The sequence below is a fragment of the Triturus cristatus genome, chromosome 4_2, assembly GCF_964204655.1.
Source record: "Triturus cristatus chromosome 4_2, aTriCri1.1, whole genome shotgun sequence".
Classification (NCBI taxonomy): domain Eukaryota; kingdom Metazoa; phylum Chordata; class Amphibia; order Caudata; family Salamandridae; genus Triturus; species Triturus cristatus.
This window is the reverse complement of record NC_140586.1, coordinates 72,016,300-72,034,342: the sequence shown is the minus strand read 5'-3', so window position 1 is coordinate 72,034,342 and position 18,043 is coordinate 72,016,300.

Genomic DNA, 18,043 nt, shown 5'->3' with positions numbered 1-18,043 from the left:
ATAGGCCCATGTATCTGATTGCCAGTCCCTGGCAAGGAATGGGTGTTTTACACTGGTGTAACAAAACTTGAGGGGGCCCCCCTGCAAGATATGTGGAGGGCCCCACTTCGGACTCAGTCGGGAGTTCACCGGCCAGAGTACTGTGCTGATGAGGCCCCCTGGTGCTTGGGGCCCCCGCACCATGGGGGCTGCGGGGACCTGTGTTACATCACTGGTGTTTTACCCAGATAGACAGGGCATGCAGTTTAGACTGGATTGAGGGGGTATATGGCAGATTTCTCCCAGTTTATGGGAAAACCAGCGACCACAGTGAACTCGGTCAAGGTATTTTAATATCGGGGAGTGATCTAAGGTAATATCCCGGCGGTATATCAGCAGGTTGTCTGCATATGACGATACAGAAGGGGTCCCATATGCCAGTGGTATACGCCAGTCTCATCCCTCTGTCTGCAGTCAGATGGCCAGGGGCTCCATCGCGAGAGCAAATAGCAGAGGCGATAGAGGACACTCCTGTCAGAGTTCCGGCTGCACCGGGAAGGAGGATAAGGCAGCTTGACCCAGTCACACCCTAGAGGTCGGTATAGTGTATAGGAGCCTAGTATAGCCCAGGAGTTTGGGGCCTACTCCCAGACAAGTACAAGGGAGGTATGGTCATGTCAGTGTGTCAAATGCCTACTTCATGTCAAGTATCAGGCAGGCGTCTTGTGGGAACTGACCCTGTAAGCGGTCTTGGACATGGAAAAGGTGGCAGATATTTTGTGATGTACTGCCCCGCGGGACAAAACCATTCTGATCAACATGGATCAGTAATGGGAGCACGCAGGCATATTGATCAACAAGGATTCTTCCAAGTATTTTTTAATCTGCAGCCAGTGTTTCTATTGGACTATAGGACGTTATTCACAAGGGATCTCTGCCCGGTTTGCACGGGGAGACCAAAAAGCACTCATGCAGTGAGTGGGGGAGCTCCTCTGCAGACAGCGAAGCATCGTATATCACAGCCAGGTAGGGGGCCAAGATTGTTGAGAAGGTGCTATAATATTCTAGTGATAGGCCGTCTAGCCCAGGTGCTTTGCTGCGGGCAAGATCTCAAGTGGCTTGTGCCACGTCTTCTGTAGGGATTGCAGCCTCAAGGGCTTGACTAATATTGGTGAGAATCTGCAGCAGGTCAATCCAGGCAAGGAAGCTTAGGGAGTGCTACTCCAGAGAGTGTGATAGAGCACTATCGACTAGTAATTGGAAAAGGACTGAAGGATCTCCTCCTGCATGTGGAACGTGTTGCCGCTGGGCAATATTATCTCAGTGATTGTGCAATCCTGTTGTATCAGCCAGGCGAGAGGGCGACCGGACTTGTCGCCTACTGTGTGTACTTCTGCCGCATGGGTGATAAAATTAAAACGTAAAATAATTCCACATTTGATGTTTTGGCTGTAGTGAGTTGTGCAATCAAAGCGGTCTGCTGCCTTCCCCAGTTCAGCAAGCTGTCCTTCGGCAGCTGTAATTTCCCTATTGAGTGACCTTCAGACCCCCCACAATCAGTTGCATGCATTCCCCTCTAAGCACCACTTTAAAGACATCCCACTTGACCATTCTAGTGGATGCCATGTTGTGGATGTCATCAAAATAATTTTGTTATACAGGTGCCTTGTTCGGCATGGAAGACGGGGTCGTCCAGGCAATCACGTTCAAGATGCCAGGTGGGTATCAGTGTTCTGGGGGGTCATCCGTCAAGGTCAGTGAAATGTGCGTTATGGTCCAAAACGGTGGTGCCTAAATAGTCGGTTTCATGTATCTGGGGCACCAGGGAGGGCGAGCATAGGCAACAGTCAAGGCACATGTGCATCTGATGGGGCTTTGAATAAAAGGATTATAACTTGGTAGCAAGGTTATAGGACCGCCAAGCACCAAATAAAGACCAGTGTTGTGCCCGATTCCGAAATTGCCCACTCTGCGCATGGCGGGGACACAGAAAAGGGGGATGCGACCTGTCATGGGCGCTGTCCAATATGCAATTATACTCCCCATCGAGGATCCAGGGGATCGTGGTCTTGTGGGTTAAGATCGTTGAGAGAACATCACAGAAATGTCCCTGGTCAGAGTTAAGAGCGTATATGCCCGAGGAATAAAGGTTGATCGTCTAGGTGGCCCTCCAGTAGAGCGTGGCATCCCTTTGTGTCTCTGATAACATCTAGCACCTGGAAGGGGATACCAGGTCAAATCCAAATGAGGATTCCCTGTATACACGCTGAGTATGTGGTTGTATGGCTTGTGCCCCCCAACACTTACGCAGGTGCTCAAGTTCTTCCTTTGTAGTGTGTGTCTCCTGCAGTAGGATAGTTTGGGATTTCTGACGCTTTTTGTAGGAATGGACTGTGTATTGTTTGCACGCCATATGCATACCGCATACGTTAAGCGTAAGGTGGTGGAAATCAGAGTTTGTTGGTAGTATGTTGTTGCATGTTAGGTGGGGGGTCTGGAGGAGGAGGGCTTGTCAATGGGGTAGTATTCTATTGGTGTCACTCTTCCTTCTTGGGGGGTATATATTCCTGCTCTGCCATGGTAGTCCAATCTAGGAAGGGTAGCTGAGGGTGAAGAACCATGGTATGGTTAATAAGGAAATGAACGGGGGCTACTGCAACAGGCAGTATTTCCAAACCAGTTGTCCATACTTAGAGACCTAAGGTAGTGTGGGGGAGTTATCAAGCTTAAGTGGCAAGTCTATTGCTCATGGGCCCATGTGTTTAAGGAGAAAGGCCTCTCACTGGCGGATGCAGGAGGTGTCTTCATTTGGGATATCCAGGAGAGGATGGCAGCGTGCTGTGCAATCCAGGAGTAGGGGGGTTCATGGAGTTTGCAAGTGCTGGGAGCCAAGGGGGCGCCAAGAAAAAAAAGTGTTAGTCACGCCAAGTAGAAGCCGAGATAAGGCATTATAAGTAACGGTAGAGTGGATATGTTGCAGTAAATCACAGCATGACAAACACAGGAGAGCATATACATTTCAAGTAAGCTGGGCAGGTTGCATTCAGCAGATGCACTTAGATGAGTGTGGTTTGCGAGGTCACACTCGGAGCCAATGAGTCCTGCTTCGAGTTGTCCAATAGGAGAGTGTCGTCGTCTGTGGTGAAGATGAGTGGGCCATCATCTTCATCAATGTCAGTGGTAGTGGTTCCCATGGCGGCAGCTGCTTGAAGGGCCAGACGTTTAGTTCCTATGATCTGTTCCAGGTTTGGGGGTGTCATCGGGAAGGATCAGGCTGCATAGGTCTGTTGGGGTTTCCTCCGTCGACTCCAGTGCGGCAAGGCAACTGGTGAGGCCTGGGTCGAACGATGTGGGGCCTCTGTGCCATAATGTTGGTCTGCCCAGTCCAGTGCTTCTCTGAGATCTGTAAAGAAGTGAAAGGCACAGTCCACCATGTTCTTGAGGCACGCTGGGAATTGGAGTAAGTATTGGACACCTAAGTGTCGCAAGTGACGTTTGATTTATAGGAGGTAGGCTTGTTATCGTTGAACTGCCAGGGAACACCATGATCACTTGGTCCTCGATTCGGAGAAGGCCTGTGCAGCTTACAGCATGGAGAATTGCGTACCGGTCTTTAAAGTGTAGTGACTTTGCCAACATTGGACATGGAGAGGAGCCAGGAGGGGGTTGCTTAGTTGGTACATGGTGCGCTCTCTCCAGTGTAAAGAAAGGGGTGAAGTCAGAGGCAGGGATGAAAGACCTGAACCAGTTCACCAAATAAGTGATGTGATCCAGTGCCTCCACTCCCTTTGGCAGCACCACTATCCTTATATTGCTCCTCCGGGATTAGACTTCTATGTCCTCTGCTGTCTCCTCCAGGTAGAGGACTCAGTCCAGCAGATCATGGATAGCACACTTGTTGACTTCCACTATTGGTTGCAGAGTTCTGAAGTATTTCTCTCCCTCCATGACTCTGTCTGAGAGTTTTTGATGATCATTACAGAGTAGGCTGAGCTCAGTAGTCAGTGTGCCAAACCGTGTCTCCATTTTGATGAGAGAGTGTTCAATGGCAGCCAACACCTGGTCAAATCAATCAGAAGTAGACATCTTTAGGGCAAGATCTGCCATTGATGTGACTGGGATGGCTGAAGGTGGAGCTGCATTGGTGGGAAACGGGCCTGGAGTGGTTGACCAGAGTGCACCTGTGATGAAAAGTCAAGAGTGTCTCCTTGCCCTGGCAAACTTACGATACCAGGATGAGTCTTGCCACCCCCTAATCCTACAAGGGTGATGAAGACCGTCTAGAGCACTGTTGGAAATGGCCCTTTTTGCAGGGTTATCCCTAAACTTTTTGCTTTTTCCTCCTATTTTTTCCTGACCAGTGTGTGTTGGTTTTAGGACTCTGGGCACTTCACCACTGCTGGTCAGTGCTAAAGTGCATATGCTCTCTGTGTAAACTGTGTTTTGATTGGTGTTTCCATGATTGGCTATTTGATTTATGTGTCAGTCCCTGGTAAAGTGCACTGCGAGTGCCAGGGCCTATAAATCAAATGCTGTTGGTGCGCTGCAGCACTGGATTGTGCCACCCACGCAAACAGCCTGTAAAGTGTTTTAAGGCCTGCCATTGCAGAGTCTGTGCCAGCCTGGGGCTGCCTCGTCGACTTGGCAAGTGCACACACTTGCAAGTCCCTAAACTTTCCCTTTCCTACATGTTAGTCATCCCTAAGGTAGGCCCACGGTACCCCTGTGGGCAGGGTGCATTGTATGTGAAAGGTAGGACATGCCCTGGTGTGTGTGGCATGTCCTAATAGTGAATTACAGCCATTTTCGTTTTTCACTATTGCAAGGCTACCTGTTCTCCATAGGCCAGAATGGGCAGTTTGATAATTACATCTTATAATCCTAACTGACCCAGGGAACATGGTAGAAATTCGAGTTTAGTATGCCTGAACTCAGAATGATAAAATACATCTTTTAGTAAAGTTGGTTTTAACATTCTGTGTTTGAAAATACCACTTTTAGAAAGTAGTTATTTTCTTGTCTAACTATCCAAACCTGCCTCTGCTAGGTTGTGTATTCCTTGGCTGGAGTTTGAGTGACGGGGCTGGGGAATTCCAGGGGGCTGGGGAATTCCCGGAGACAGGGTGAGTCAGCACAGGGCTGAATAGAGAGATCTCCATGTAGATGGGTGGGAGGAGTTGCACCTGGGACCTGAAAAGGGCTGTGCTTTCCCTTCTCAATGCTGGCTCCACCTCCTGCGGTGCGTCTGATGTCTCTGCCCTGCACTCTGAAAGGAAAGAAGGAGTCATGTAAACAAAGTGCTCCAGGACTGACCAGAACTGGTTTGGACTAGGCAAAGGCCCCTCTGCCCTCAGAGGACAAAGGATTTGCTGGTATAAATATTGGGGCCCAGACCCCAGAGATATAGATTACTTCTGAACTAAGGAACCTGCCAGGAGGACCGGGAAAGCTGGAGGAGGAGTACTGCCCCTATGCGTGTTGAGGGGTTGGCCTGCAGTGGTTGCTTCTGGCTTGGGTAGGGAAAGGACTGGACTGCGCTTTCATCATCCTGCTGTTAGAATGTTCTCCAAGGGCTTGAAGTAGAGCTTGCCTCCTGTTGGAAGTCTCAGGGATAGAAAAGACTTCACGGATCTCGCTGGAATCAAGGAACCTGCCAAGACGAAGAGCTGGAAGAGCTGCCAGGAGGAGTACTGCCCCTTTGCTGTGTTGTTGCTTTGTTGGGTTGGCCTGCAGCTGCTGCTTCTGCCTTGGGCAGTGAAAGGACTGGACTGAACTTTCTCTACTTGTGCTGAGTATCTCCAAGGGCCTGAACCGAGCTGGCCTCCTGTTAAGAAGTCTCGAGGACTGCAAAGACTTCACCAACCTCTGGGTACCGCTCCTGGAACCGCTGTTTCAGTTGCCACAGAGAAGAGGGAACCGTGACCGACTCTGTCAACCAACTCCGTTGCTGGCCTTGTGTCCTGAAGGCACCGCAAGCCGCACCAACTCGCCCTGCACCGTAAGCCTTGGTCTCACTGACTCCGTCATTGAGCCGCTGCCTGCACCGCATCGAGAGACACTGCAACATGCATCGCCTCGCTTCACTTCGCTGGCCTGGGCTCACCGACACGATCGCTGCTGGCTCGTCACCCGTGACCGACTCGTCACGCACACCTGTCCGACTCAGCCAGTGTCACTTCCCACCAACCGGCTCTGTCGCTCGCATCGCAACTTGCCAGCACCGCATCGAGCACCGCCTCGCCCTGCACTGCCCGCCTTGGTCTCACCGACGCCATCTGGACGATCGTCACCGAGCTGCTGCTCGCACCGCATCGAGAGGCACCGCTGCCACTTTGCACAGTAACCGCGACGGATGCAACGACCGGCTCTGTCACCTGCACTGCAACCTGCCAGTACTGCATCGAGCACCGACCAGCCCTGCACCGCAAGTCTTGGTCTCACCGACGCCGTCTGCACGATCGTCACCGAGCCGCTGTTCGCACCGCATCGAGGGACATCGCACCTTGCACCGATTCCATTTTGCATCGCAACCACGATGGATGCCAAGACCGACTCACACACCCGTGTGAGCCGCACTAAGAAAGGTACTGTGAACAAATCTGTCCCGCTGTTGCTGGCCCGTACAGACGCGGTCAGCGGGAACTGCGAGACTCTGTTGTTTTCAGCATTGCGGTAGGCTCGGACCGAGCTACCGACTCGTACGAACGGTGTTTTTCAACGTATTTTGCAACCTTAAAGACATTTTGAGAAGTAACTATTTCTGAAGTACTGTATTGTGGATATTTATCGTATTTGGTCTTGTTTATATAAAAATATTGGATATTTTTCTAAAACTGGTGTGGTGTCCGTGTGTAGTGCATACATTGTATTACTGTTGGTTTTGTGCAAATGCTTTACACACTGCCTCTAAGATCAGCCTGACTGCTTGTGCCAAGCTACCAAGGGGGTGAGCAGGGGTTATTTTAGGAGTGTAACTCCCTTGTCCTGACTAGAGTGGTGGTTTCGCCTGGCTTCGGTGCAAAACTTAGCCAACCAGATATCCCATTTCTAACATTGGTTGTCAGCGGTGAGGATAGGACTTGTATTTGCACTTGACTTACAGTGATTGGTGTGCACTACTACCATATCGCAGACCATTACGTACCACGTACAGGTTCTTTCTCTTTTTGGCCTATTTTTGATCTTGCCGAGTTTAAACTTGCTTCGACATGCCTGAATCAATTGCATCATCACTTGAATCAATGGAAATTGCCTTTGAGGAGGATCGATTGGAAGCCTACACTGTCAGGGAATTAAGATCGATTTGCAAGAACCTGAAAGTCCAGGTCAGAAGCCTCACCAGGAAAGAGGAGCTACAAAAGGCGCTGTGGACCTGGGTAGCAGCGAGACATGCTAGTGAACAATCTGGTGATCTCAGTGGAGAGGCGGAGGAGCGTATTTCTAGGGTGGATGTGCTTTTGGGAGGGGGGGAACCCTCCAGACAAGGCAGCAGTAGCTTGTCCCCAGAGGAGCTGGAGGACAGGCGGGAAGCAAGGAAGTTTGAGTTGGAAATGCTCTGAATGGAGAGGGAAATAGAAGACAAAAGAATGGCCATGGAGGACAGGAAGATGATCTTGGATCATGAGCTTAAAATGAGAGAGCTGGAGCTGGATTGGGAAGCCGGTAAGGCTTTGTCCAGCCCGGTTGGTGGCAGCAATAATGTAGTGTCTAGTACTGAGGGTGAGGTACACACACACACAGATTGGGTGCCCTGCTTCAAGGAGGAGGTTGACATACACCAGGGGGTTCAGGATTGTGAGGTTACTCCAGTGGTACTCAGTGTCCCTGAGGTGGATTGGGGAACCGGCACAGGGGGTCATATTCCTGGTAATGGGAGGGACACTCTACTGACTCTAGATGAGAGGTGCAGGGAGAGGGGTTCCCCCATGATAGAAACCCTGGCAAGTGAGTATGGAGACCAGCCAGAAGAGCATCTGTTGAGAGACAGCAACAGTCAGAGACTGTCTCGCCAGTCTTGTGAGAATGATGTGGGGTACTTTTCTGAGGCACTGGATGGTTGGGTGAAGGGTAGTTTGGTTAATACCTGTGGGGGGCTGTGTGATTCAATTGTTGAAGAGCATATTTTAAGTCCCTGTTTTCCAGAGCTATGCCAACACCTGGTGGAGTGTGAGATCTCTGACCCCAGGGAGCTTGCAATGGAGGCAGACCTTTTGGTGGATTCCAGGGGGTCTGCAGAAACATCTGGGGGTGACCCTGTAGGAAGTGGTTCTGGTATTTCCCAACCAAGGGTGGTGGGAAGGGTTCGTGGTAGCCCAGATAGGTCCCGGTGTCGTGGGAAGGGTGTAGGGACTCACGTCCTGTCTCCGTGGAGAAGGAGTGGGAAGGGGCTGAGGCCCAAGGTGCCCGAAACCCTGTCCCAGAGCCTGGGTGGTTCCACGGGGGAACACCAGGTGGGGAGCCTAGACTGTACCGGAAGGCCACCCCTTGAGGGGGATCCCCTAGTGTGTGGGGGATTGGGGGGGACTGCTGTAACCAGCATCCCACCGGTTTTGGTGTCTGGCAGCACTGCTCCAGTTGGGAGAGTGCATGAGTCCAGATGGAGGGGTGAGAGGGGGATGCATTCCCCAGTGGGAGAACCAGTGGGCCAGGGTCCAGCCAGAAGGGCTGAGCCTCCTAGCAGTGATCATGGTGACACCACTTCTGTCCTGGGGTATCTTTGTGCACTGTCAGATGGACAGAGGTCAGGAGATCTGCGCCAGGCAGACTATCACACAACACATGAGTCATGTGTTACCCTCAGGGGGGCATGCGTGCTCCCAAGGAAGTCCTGGTGCCCCAGGCAGGTGTTCAGCTGCAGGGTTTAGTCCCTGGGTTGGAAAGCCAGGTTCAGGTCCTGCCTGACCTGGAGGGAAGGACGACTGTAAGCAGTGTCCTGACCAGGTTGTCTTCTAGGGGTACCACTCCAGGTGGGAGGGTGCAGAACTCTGGAAGGGGTTGCAGAGGGAGGGAGTCCTCGCCTCTGACCCTGGTTCAACCTGAGGGTTTAGACCATAGGTTGATAGACCAGTTATTGGAGAGAGGTCCTGCACTGGTCGGCGATTTGGGCAGGACACCTGCCACAGGTGCCCTGACAATTTTGGAAGAAGCAGTGGGTCAGGGGTTGCCAGCTCTGAGGTCAGAGCACCCCGGGACTGACCCTGGTGAGGCCACGTCTGGCCTGGGGGGTATTCATGCTCTGTCAGGTGGACAGGAGGCTGGAGACCTGCATCAGGCAGACTCTCACACAACTCATGAGGAGTGTGTTTCCCTTGGGGGGGGGGGGGTTGGTGTACTCCCCCGGAAGTCTTGGGTTGCCAGGCACAGGTCCAGCCTAAGGGTGCAGACCCTGGGTTGGAGGGCCAGGTGCAGGGTGTCCCCCCTGACCTGGAGGGAGGGGTGACTGCTAACAGTCCCCTTACCAGTTGGTCTTCTGGGGGTGCTGCTCCAGGAGGGAGGGTACAGAGCCCCAAGGAGGAGGGCCGGGTGTGGGAGAGCCCACCCCAGTCCCTTGTTTAGCCTCAGGGTACAGACCCTGGGCTGGTGTACCAGTTGCAGGTTAGCACCCCTGAACTGGTGGGCGAATTGTGCAGGACACCTGCCACAGGTGCCCTGACAAATCTGGAAGGGGGTACCGCTCCAGGTGGGAGGGTACAGAGCCCCGTGGAGGAGGACAGGCTGTGGGAGAGCCCACCCCAGTCTCCTGTCCAGCCACAGGGTACAGACCCTGGGCTGGGGGGTCAGTGCCAGGATGTCATCCCTGACCTGACAAGAGGGAGAGTGGACAAAGTTTGGCAGGCACCTGGGGCTACCACCCCCCACTCTCTGATGCCACAGAGGTTAGAGAGCCCTGAGAGGCATGAGGCATGGGTCTCCCCACTGACAACTGTCGGTAGCCACTGTGGCGTGCTACCCTGGTGGACAAGGTTGCCCCTGGGAGAGGGACAGGAGTCCCACCCCAGGGGTGGACTGGGCCACACCACTCTGTTGGCCATGTGGGCACTGTCGGCCTGTTGGGACACATCTGTGAGCAAAGTAAGTTTAGGCGCTGCACAGATGGTGTTCGCAGGTGAGGAGAAGGATTTCCCATGGGTCAGCTTAGTGGGCCCTGAGAGTATGGATAGAGGGATCCAACTAGGTTCAGGAAGGCATAGAACGGGAATAAAACCCTGCTGTGGCGGGCCAGGTTCCATGTTCTATCGCCCCAAGCAGGGAAGTCCATCGAGGTATGGATTGGTCTTCCCTGGATTTAGGCTGGAAGGGGGTTGTGTTGGAAATGGCCCTTTTTGCAGGGTTATCCCTAAACTTTTTGCTTTTTCCTCCTATTTTTTCCTGACCTGTGTGTGTTAGTTTTAGGACTCTGGGCACTTCACCACTGCTGATCAGTGCTAAAGTGCATATGCTCTCTGTGTAAACTGCGTTTTGATTGGTGTTTCCATGATTGGCTATTTGATTTATGTGTAAGTCCCTAGTAAAGTGCACTGCGAGCGCCAGGGCCTGTAAATCAAATGCTGTTGGTGGGCTGCAGCACTGGATTGTGCCACCCATGCAAACAGCCTGTAAAGTGTGTGTAAAAGGCCTGCCTTTGCAGAGTCTGTGCGCAGCCTGGGGTCTGCCATGTCGACTTGGCAAGTGCACACACTTGCAAGTCCCTAAACTTTGCCTTTCCTACATGTTAGTCACCCTTAAGGTAGGCCCAAGGTACCCCTGTGGGCAGGGTGCATTGTATGTGAAAGGTAGGACATGCCCTGGTATGTGTGGCATGTCCTAATAGTAAATTACAGCCATTTTCGTTTCTCACTATTGCAAGGCTACCTGTTCTCCATAGGTCAGAATGGGCAGTTTGATTATTACATCTTATAATCCTAACTGACCCAGGGAACATGGTAGAAATTCGAGTTTAGCATGCCTGAACTCCGAATCGTAAAATACATCTTTTAGTAAAGTTGGTTTTAACATTCTGTGTTTGAAAATACCACTTTTAGAAAGTATGTATTTTCTTGTCTAACTATCCAAACCTGCCTCTGCTAGGTTGTGTATTCCTTGGCTGGAATTTGAGTGACAGTGGCTGGGAAATTTCAGGGGGCTGGGGAATTCCCGGAGACAGGGTGAGTCAGCACAGGGCTGAATAGAGAGATCTCCATGTAGATGGGTGGGAGGAGTTGCACCTGGGACCTGAATAGGGCTGTGCTTTCCCTCCCCAATGCTGGCTCCACCTCCTGCGGTGCGTCTGATGTCTCTGCCCTGCACTCTGAAAGGAAAGAAGGAGTTATGTAAACAAAGTGCTCCAGGACTGACCAGAACTGGTTTGGACTAGGCAAAGGCCCCTCTGCCCTCAGAGGACAAAGAATTTGCTGGTATAAATATTGGGGCCCATACCCCAGAGATTTAGATTACTTCTGAACTAAGGAACCTGCCAGGAGGAAGGACCGGGAAAGCTGGAAGAGGAGTGCTGCCCCTATGCTGTGTGTTGAGGGGTTGGCCTGCAGTGGTTGCTTCTGGCTTGGGTAAGGAAAGGACTGGACTGTGCTTTCATCATCCTGCTGTTAGAATTTTCTCCAAGGGCTTGAAGCAGAGCTTACCTCCTGTTGGAATTCTCAGGGATAGCATAGACTTCACAGATCTCGCTGGAATCAAGGAACCTGCCAAGACGAAGAGCTGGAAGAGCTGCCAGGAGGAGTACTGCCCCTTTGCTGTGTTGTTGCTTTGTTGGGTTGGCCTGCAGCTACTGCTTCTGCCTTGGGCAGTGAAAGGACTGGACTGAACTTTCTCTGCTTGTGCTGAGTATCTCCAAGGGCCTGAACCGAGCTGGCCTCCTGTTAAGAAGTTTCAGGGACTGCAAAGACTTCACCAACCTCTGGGTACCGCTCCTGGAACTGCTGTTTAAGTTGCCACAGAGAAGAGGGAACCGCGACCGACTCTGTCAACCGACTCCGTTGCTGGCCTTGTGTCCTGAAGGCACCGCAAGCCGCACCGACTTGCCCTGCACTGTAAGCCTTGGCCTCACCGACTCCGTCACCGAGCCGCTACCTGCACCGCATTGAGAGACACCGCAACCTGCATCGCCTCGCTTCACTTCGCTGGCCTGGGCTCAACGACACGATCGCTGCTGGCTCGACACCCGTGACCGACTCATCACACACAGCTGTCCGACTCAGCCAGTGTCACTTCCCACCAACCGGCTCTGTCGCTCGCATCGCAACTTGCCAGCACCGCATCGAGCACCGCCTCGCCCTGCACCGCCCGCCTTGGTCTCACCGACGCCGTCTGAACGATCGTCACCGAGCCGCCGCTCGCACCGCATCGAGAGGCACCGCACCGTGCACCGCTGCCCCTGTGCACAGTAACCGCGACGGACGCCACGACCGGCTGTCACCTGCACCGCAACTTGCCAGCACTGCATCGAGCACCGACTCGTCCTGCACTGCACTTTGGTCTCACCGACGCCGTCTACACGATCGTCACCGAGCCGCTGCTCGAACCGCATCGAGGGACACCGCACCTTGCACCGCTTTCATTTTGCATCGCAGCCACGACGGATGCCAAGACCAACTCGCACACCCGTGTGAGCCGCACTAAGAAAGGTACTGTGAACAAATCTGTCCCGCTGTTGCTGGCCCGTACAGACGCGGTCAGCGGGAACTGCGAGACTCTGTTGTTTTCAGCATCGCGGTAGGCTCGGACCGAGCTACCGACTCGTACGAACGGTGTTTTTCAACGTATTTTGCAACCTTAAAGACATTTTGAGAAGTAACTATTTCTGAAGTACTGTATTGTGGATATTTATCGTATTTGGTCTTGTTTATATAAAAATATTGGATATTTTTCTAAAACTGGTGTGGTGTCCGTTTGTAGTGCTTACATTGTATTACTGTTGGTTTTGTGCAAATGCTTTACACACTGCCTCTAAGATAAGCCTGACTGCTCGTGCCAAGCTACCAAGGGGGTGAGCAGGGGTTATTTTAGGAGTGTAACTCCCTTGTCCTGACTAGAGTGGTGGTTTCTGCCTGGCTTGGGTGCAAACCTTAGCCAACCAGAAATCCCATTTCTAACAGGCACTGATACTCAAAGTACGGCCCTGGGCCACATGCGGCCCTCCTGACCTTTACATGTGGTCCCCTGGTTAACAGCTGCTCTGGGCTGCTGTTAACTCGTCTCAGCACTAGCAGAAAGAAAGATGCTAAATAAACGGGCTAACATTTATTTAAATGTTAATTTGTCTGAAAGAAAGGAAGTGACTAGGGAGTCCTGCACTGCTCAACTTTAAGACCATCTTTATTTTTAAAGACATCATGCAGCAAAAGTGTAAAAATATGACAGTCTCTTCAACATTCAAAAAGTGTATTTAATTAATTTACAGAACCTTTTAACCTTAGTTTATCAGATTATATCAGTGCAATGACCAGTATTATTTTAAAAGTGATGGTTTTCAAACGTGAATTTCTAAACATTAATTCTTGCCTCTAGCCTGACAATAATGCCAATGGTGAACTAAAGAGGCAAATCAGTTATGTGCACTTTTAAGGTGACCTAGGTTCCTATTATATATTAACAACATTATAGTTTATTAAATCAAACACAGGGGAAGGTTTTATACAATGCACATCCTTAAATCATTTATTTTGAGGTCCTCTTGTTTGTGATAATGAAGAAAAAGGATGGAAAGTTAAATAAAACAATTGCCTAGTGTAACACAATTTAATAAAGTGGGGAAGCTGGGATTTATTCCAGGTTTCTGGTTTCACATTATGCAATTATGCTTCACTTCACCTACATCGACCTCAATGCCAACTCCCCCTGACCAACCTCCACCCCACTGGCATCAATGCGGCCCTTGGTCACAGGACAGACCATACTTGTGGCCCCTTGGAAAATGTTTGTGAGTACCCATGATCTAGGGTGATCGCCTGATGGAGTTGCCAGTGGGTTGGTAGAAAGGCTTAAGTGACTGTGAAAGTCTTTCTCTGCAGTCGTCGACCCCAGCCACAACGCAGAGGTAAATGAAGTGATAGAGTAGGTGTTTGTGTTGCTAGGCTCCAAGTAGGACTCAAGGACAATTCCTGATGGTTGGTGTGATCCCTTCTCCACCCTCACGCACTGATTGAGCGCCGAAGTGGGCGGAAGGGTTCTGGTGGAGGTGACCAAGGGAAATACACTAAGTGTGGCACCGGTTGTGTCTAGTAGGAGTAACTAAGAGCTGGTTGTTGTAGCGCCACCGGCACCTCAGTGCATGACAGGTAATGCTGAAAATATGGTTCACAAGGGTGGTAGGCAATTTGTTGAGGTACAATGGTCTGGTCAGTTTGTACCAGTTATTTCTCGATCCAGCGGGTCCCCCTCACCTGCACTGATATGAACATTGATCTGAAAGGGAAGGAAGGGGGTCCCACCTGGGTGCAGGGAAGTTGCAGCAGGCCCCCAGCCAGGGTCAAGCATTGAAGGGATGGCGCTGTGGCTGGCTAGGTCTGCCTGGAACACACCAGAAGCAAGGGGGGAGAAGCAATAAGGAGGCCGGCAGTGGGCCCTGCAGGCTATGATGTGCTGCTGGAGAAACTCTTGGGAGAGAGTCCAGACCTAGTGGCAATGCCTAGTACACGACGGTGCCCAAGTCCCCAGGAAAGTTGTCCCTAATGGGAGCTGTACCCCTCGCATGCACCAAACAGAATGCCGAGACGAGGGGGGAAAGTGAAGTGGCCCCGGGCATCGCATCAGGTTGCATCTCAGGCCACGGGGCATGGATAGGAAGGGCCGTGATTTACATGGGGCCCCAACTACGCAATGTCAAGGGCCGCTGTATGATGTGATCTGATCGCCGATGCCCAGGAGAGGGGAAGTGCCCAATCACCTCCCTGGCCACACTCTCACCTGCTCCCGCCATCCAAAGCATCCGTGCTAGGGAGGGACGGTCATGGTAAGTCACTGCAGCATGTGGGTGTTCAGGGGGCATCACATCGAAGTGGGGCACCACTGCTGCTCACCTGGTGCCCCCAGCATCCGTGTGCTCCACCAAGAAGAGGACAGCACCGGATTGTCTGCTCTGGTGGCCCAGGCCGCAGCCCGTTCTGCGTCTGTCAGGGCCTGTTAGGCGCTGGGCCTGGGGCCACTGTAGGTCTCAGCCCAGGGTCTGAAAGCTGCATGTGAGAGTTCACTGGGCACCACAATGTTCACTGTAGGGAGAGTCAAGAGGGTGCCCCTACACATAGGCAGCCCCAGGCCATCTGTTAAAAGGGGCCCAAGCCCAGCTGATTTGCCGGCTGGCGAGCGAGCATCAAGGAGTCCCGTCTGCCATCTTAAATGGCTTACCCATGCCCCCTATATATATCATTATGACCATAGTCCATCCTCTTTTTTTGCGAACATCAACATAAGGCCTTAAAAAGCTGAGTCCAAAAAGAAACTCCAGCTAAACTCATACTTGCCCAAGTCACAGGCAGAACCGAATCCAACAGGCAAAGACAAACTTCCTTTACAGCGATACAATCGATCAGCAACCAGAAACATGTTAGCCAGCTTCAAGCCTATTTACCATCCGTTCCTGAAAATAACGTATTGATAATAATATTGAATCCCTTAAAGATATCATAATCAATCACGGGTGGAAAAATTAGACAGCAGTAACAGCAATAAAGCAATGCATCACAAGAAACAGCAATAACTTGTAGAAATAACAGGTAAACAGAGTTTAATTTCCGAGGGTGGGATAATCCTCGCCTCCGTGTCCTTAATAGAATTGAAAATTCTTGATGCGTCATCTAAAACAATTTTTATTCTATGGCGGGACTTGAGTCTTGATTATGCTAGTTTATAGTTGAGTAACCACCATCGATGCAACATCCACAATAGGTTTATTATAAAACACCTTAAAAGTGGAATCAGAAGACTAGTCTGCTGCAGCCATAATAGCCTCCAAACGAGAACCACTAGAAAAGGCTTTAGAGGCCATAGCCCCTCTCACAGTGTGTGCCCCAAAAAGGATTGATCAATGCCAGCTTCAGCCAACAGCCATTTAACACAGTGGGCTAAAGTTGCTGGGGAAACCGTGTGGAAAGGTTTCTGTAGAGAAATGACCAATTGCCCTGCAGAATCTCTCCACAATTCACGTGTACACTCCTTATAAGATTTTAGACATTTGACCACGCTCAATTTTTGATTATGAGGGAAAGCAGGATAACTAATGCATCATGATGTGGTTTTAGTATGCCTTGAAATAGAGAAAGACACCCCGGAGGGAGTAAATACCCTACCTGTTAACTCCAAGGCCCTCACATCTGAAACACATCTACATGAAATGAGGCACAGGAGATGCGTCAGCTGTTTGCGAGAGAGATCTTTGTTTGTGGGCCAAGCTCCTAGTAAGCTCAAAACGAAATCATTATATCATAACATGGAATCTTTCGGTTGAGGTGGATGGACAACCAAATACCCCTAGGCAACTTGCCTACTAAAGGATGCTCCCCCACTGGTTTGCCATCCAGATGAGGATGTCAAGCAGAAATAGCCGAACAAAAGTTGTTTATCATCCTATACGTTAAGCCCTGACTAGCAAGGTCAGATAAAAAATTCACAAGCATAAGGATATCCGCTCCCAAGGATTTCACACTCAGTTCACTACACCAACACTTACCCATTGGTACAAGGCCATTTCTTATTGTTTATGCATAGAAGGAGCCCAAGACTGTAACAAGAAGAACATAGCTTCTTGCGAAACTCCTGGCACTTGCCAGCATCACCTGAAAGTCTCCACACCATGAGGGGCATGCGCTCCTGACCCACCAATGGGTCCCATCGGGTCGTAGAGAAAATCTGGGAAGGAGAGAATCTGCACCGGGGGTACGCAAGACCTTGACATTGTACAGGAAACCAAGACTGGGCGTTTGAACAAGGGGTCATCTGAACTGGCCACCAAAGGATCCGGTCTCCACCTGTAAAGATTGGGAGGTGTATATTCAGGTGGGATGCATATAGATATACCATGCATGGACTCCAAAGCAGATTCACCTTGTGAAAAACCCAGGGATGAAGCCTCAAATTGCTGGAATCCTGAAGGAACCAGGAGTTCCAATCCACTATCCCATTGGACCGACCCAAAATATACTCCGCCGTCACCAAGATGGGATGTTCGAAAAAAGAATGCCTGAAATCTTTGGCAATCTCCACCAGAAGATGCGATCTCATCCCGCCCAAATGATTGATGTACCGTTCTGCTGAGACACTGTCCATTCTGAGAAGAATACAACTTTGCTTGCATGGGGATAAAGTGTGAATGGCAAAGGCCCCCTCTAACAGCTCAAGGAAATTGATATGGTGATGAAGCTCGTCCGGGGACCACCTGTTCTCCATCTCCACCGGGCAACACTCTGCCCTCCAGTCCCACCGGCTGGCATCCGATTCTATGATCACCTCCGGAACCAATGCAAAAATGGCTTTGCCGTTCCATGCATCCATGTGGCACAACCATCAGGGCTTCTCCTTCCTGGCTTCCTCCGGCAAAACTATTCACTCCAAAAAGGACAGGCCCTACTGAAGGTGTAAGATCTTCAATCCCTGAAGGACCTGATAATGAAGGGTTCCTGGGAATATCGCTTGGATGGGTGAACCAAAAGACCTACTAGGCGAGCCAAGATCCTCAGTGATATAGTCGGAGAAGCAAGGGCTCTCCTCAACTCTTTTTTTATACACATCTGTTTCTACAACGGTAACTGGAGCTGGGCCTTGACAGAGTCTGTCTGAAATCCCAGGAATTCCAGAGTCTCGGAAGGAACTGTGATCGATTTCTCTGAGTTGATGACAAACCCTGGATCCAGAAGGAGTTGGATAACCCCAAAGAGGTGAAGGAGAACTGAGTCCCTGCTCTGCGCCATATTAACAATATCGTCCAGATATATAATCAGTCTTACTCCCCACTCCCGGAGATACTGATCTACAGGTTGAATCAACTTGGTGAAACACCATGGAGGTGATGAAAGACCAAATGGCATGGCGATAAACTCAACCAGTGATGGCACCAGCAAAACTGGAGAAACCTCCG